This window comes from Fundulus heteroclitus, chromosome 8 (assembly GCF_011125445.2).
Source record: "Fundulus heteroclitus isolate FHET01 chromosome 8, MU-UCD_Fhet_4.1, whole genome shotgun sequence".
NCBI lineage: Eukaryota > Metazoa > Chordata > Actinopteri > Cyprinodontiformes > Fundulidae > Fundulus > Fundulus heteroclitus.
In genome coordinates this window covers 14,353,225-14,357,114 of record NC_046368.1, presented here as the reverse complement: position 1 = coordinate 14,357,114, position 3,890 = coordinate 14,353,225, and the positions used below count along the sequence as shown (strand labels likewise).

The 3,890-nt window shown below is 37.4% G+C and overlaps 1 long non-coding RNA gene across 1 annotated transcript; it reads right to left on the bottom strand.

The window, feature by feature from the left end:
- Positions 1-2,191: 2,191 nt before the first annotated feature.
- On the bottom strand, positions 2,192-3,434 carry LOC118563857. The gene is made up of 3 exons (XR_004931463.1): positions 3,175-3,434; positions 2,961-3,000; positions 2,192-2,321 (listed from the first exon to the last, which is right to left on the bottom strand). It is a non-coding gene; the product is annotated as an uncharacterized LOC118563857 (long non-coding RNA).
- Between the last annotated feature and the right edge of the window lie 456 nt (positions 3,435-3,890).

Below are 3,890 nucleotides of genomic sequence, written 5' to 3'. Positions count from 1 at the left end.
AAATCCTTTTTACTATTTTTAGAAGTTGAATAGATTTTATAATGAGTGTCTTGAACAACTGACAGTTTTCAACCCTGCCACATTTTCTAAACTACAGGACTGTCTCAGAAAATTAGAATATTGTGATAAAGTTCTTTATTTTCTGTAATGCAATTAAAAACATGAAATGTCATACATTCTGGATTCATTACAAATCAACTGAAATATCGCAAGCCTTTTATTGTTTTAATATCGCTGATTATGGCTTACAGCTTAAGAAACCCAAAATATCCTATCTCAAAATATTAGAATATCGTGAAAAAGTATACTAGTAGGCTATTCAACTAATCACTTGAATCGTCTAATTAACTCGAAACACTGCAGGGTTTCCTGAGCCTTGAAAAACACTCAGTTTGGTTCAGTAAACTAAATCACAAGTATGGTAGTGGTTAAGAGACGACATAAGATTCTCACAGTAACTGGTGTACTGACCATGGCATTACTGTCCTTGATTGGCCTGCCAATTCCCCTGACCTGAACCCCATAGAGAATTTGTAGGGTATGTATGCCAGCAGACAACATGTAGCTCTTGCTTCCAGTAGGTAGGTTAGACAGCAAAATCAAACTGAAGTTCCCATATTGTAAGACTTTCAGGGTCTCCAAGCCTCAGTCTTCTGGAGTAAGACTCAAATATAATTGTCAAGTTATTGTGGTGCCCATTTTTGGACACCACAGGCTTGATTACTGACAGACCTTTACAATCAATAAATCTCTTAAACAGAACCCGTCTGATAACAGAAGACTAAAGGATCAGATAGTTTGATCTGATAGTCCAACATAGTGGTCGAAGTGTGATGATTTGGAGCAATTTTTCTTCCTCTGGAGCTGGACAACATGTTGTAATTGCTAAAACCATGAATTCTGCTGTCTTGCAGAAAATCCCAAAGAGAACATCTGCACGTTGGTTTGTGGCCTTAAGCCACAAACCCATGTGCTGGGTTATGTAGCAGGACAATAATCTGAAGAACAGCCGCAACTCCCCTTCTGAATGGCTAAGAAACAAAATAAATGAAGGTTGTGGAGTTGCCTTGTCTAAATCTGGATTTAAATCTTATTGGCGTGACTCTAGACAGGTTGTTCTTGCTTATAAAATCCCTCTGACCGAGCTAAAAACAATTCTGTGAAGAGTACCCTAAAGTACCTAAACAGCAAAGACTCATGGGTAGTTATTGTCAACACTTGATGTGCCAAAGGTGGCACAATCACTTCTGTTTATGGAGGAATTCTATTTTTACAGCTTGGATAATTTTTTTCTTTTAATAAACTTTATCATTTGAAAACAGTTTTTTTTTTTATCTCTTTGGTATTAAAAATTTATCTACTAAGACATTTAAGTTTGACAAAAAAGAAAAATCAAAAGAAACCCTAATAGCACCGCACATCCTCATCTCATGAGAACCTAACACTCCTTGAGTAGCAGTCATCACTGTCCTGCATGTCAACCTCTGTAGATGCCAGGCTTCTGTTGGCTCTTAAATTCGGTTTTTATATTTGGACGTTTTTATATTTTGAAGCACCTCTTCTTATTAATGTTCCACACAACTCAAGGTCCAATGAAAAGCTTTTGTTACAACAGCATTAGTATTCAAAATTAGCAACCTTCTCAAGTCATTTTCTCTTACATGAATACGTTGTAAATGTGATGCACTGCATTCCTCCTATATACTCTATGCCAAGGTTTCAATTGTGATGCAGTGCACATTTCACACATTATTGTTTGATATTTTCATATCTGCGCCCCTTTAGAGTTTACGGCCTCCTATATGTCTTTTAATTCTCAAGCCTGTAAATATTTACTATGCTCCGCTTGATCGTAAAGATTGCAGCTGTCCAATCAACTGACCAGCCTGAACTTGGGAATACATTTTAATGGTTTTAAAACAGAGAGTTGTGTTTTCCCTTGATATTTGGCAGCACTTCAGTTAATCTCCCCTTGGCCGTGTCCTTACTAATATATGTGACTCTGGCGGATGATTTAGAATTAAACATTTAAACATTTACTAAATCAAAACAATCTCTCCTTATACTTAGTGTGTATGCTCAAAGGGCTATCATTAAAATACCCACAAATATTCAATTTGACCTACCAATGTTTCTATAATTAGCTCAAATGGTCTGTCATTGGACATCAGAAGAACACTGCGAAGTCTCCACATTAAGGTCTGATGGGGTGAAGATTTGAATCAATATGCTTCTAAGGGAGGTATTTTCTGGTACATGGAGTTATCTTGCCGTCATCTCCACTTCAGTCTCACATCCCCACGGACTTCAGCAGTTGGCGTCTGAGGAACAAAAAATTGGATTTGTATAAATCCCTCTGCTTGATCTTCATATGTGATGTTTGTTCAGGTGGAACAAGGAATTTAGCTCGCGCTGGATGATTGGCTGTTTTGTTCACGCTTCACGACCGCTACCTTGGTGTGCAGATGTTTGTCCGAGCTGACAATTTAAATCGAGTCAATACTGTGGCTCTCTATACTAGCTCTGGCTCTTGTCTTGCCTTTCAGTATCAAACAGCCACTGAAAGAGGGATAGAAAGCTCACTTTAAATAGATAGTTCAGTTTTCTTAAAAAAGATTATGTTCTATTAAAATGTTATAAGCAGTTAATATCTTACATTTAGTAGATGACACATTTTTGGTGTATTCATTTAGTATAAAATCCCTTTTCAGTGACCAGTGCACGTTTTGCTGTTTGCATTTTTAATTTTTGTACTTTTGTCTAAAACCAATGCACGAACTGTTCAATTGTAAGAATTGCATTCTATGGTCAAAAGCACACTATAAAATTAAGAGGTGCAACATGATTAGATCAGCCTGAGCTTTTCTGTAACTATCAGTTTGCTGTGGTGAACTTGGACGCAGAAAACAGGATGGCAGTCTGATGTTTGTAGTGATTTAGTAGGTAAAAAAAATACTTACTTGGCTGGAGACACAAAGGATCAACCTCAAGGAGAACAACCTGGATGGCAACAACACGAAGAACAGGCTGTACAATAGAATAATCTGAGAAGCAGGAACAGATATTGACAATCTTAGAAATGCTGGGGATCTGATTAGTGGAATCAGAATCCTCTGTAGAAAGGGGACACCAGTAAAACTGGTTCGATGACTTCTTTTGCTGCTTTTCATTTACCTCTGATGCCAGAACTTGGATTTGAACCATGCAAACTGCTGTGTCCAATGACCATGTTAGCTGCTATTAAAATAGAAGAAATGCAAGGCAAAGGTATTATATTTATCTATATTGTATGGGTTTACAAACAGAAGTGCATTTATTGATGAAGCTATCACTGTGTTCTAAACGTGGGGCAGCTGTGTTAGAGCTTGAAGTCTAGGCTGGTGAGAAACATCCAACTTACTCTTGATTTCAGTGTTTTTGTCACAATGATGAGGGGTTTGGAGTTTGGTTTTCTTGTGTGCATTTTTTGATGATTTCCTTGTTCTTTTGTTTCGACATTTTCTGGGCTTTTTATTATATGTTTCCTTATTACAGTAGTTTATTTCATTTGTTTATTCCATTTGTGTTCTAGTATTAATGAGCACAATTGTGCACATTACAATCAAGCTCATTCAACTCATCTGTGCCTGCCAATTATGTTAATGCAACTCATCAATGTCACCTCCTTCTCACCCATCTTTCTCATATACTCCTTCATCCGTGCATTATCCGTTACGTCACAAATAAAAGACATTCTAGTCCGTAGGGTATTTCCCACAGGCTTCGTGGTGCTGCATTTTAATGGAGAAACCTCCTCCGTTGTCCATCGAAATATGAATTGAGTCTATTTGTGACGGGTGACAGAGCGAAATGCATCAATTTCTAAAAGCCAGATGAGCCAGACAGGAAGT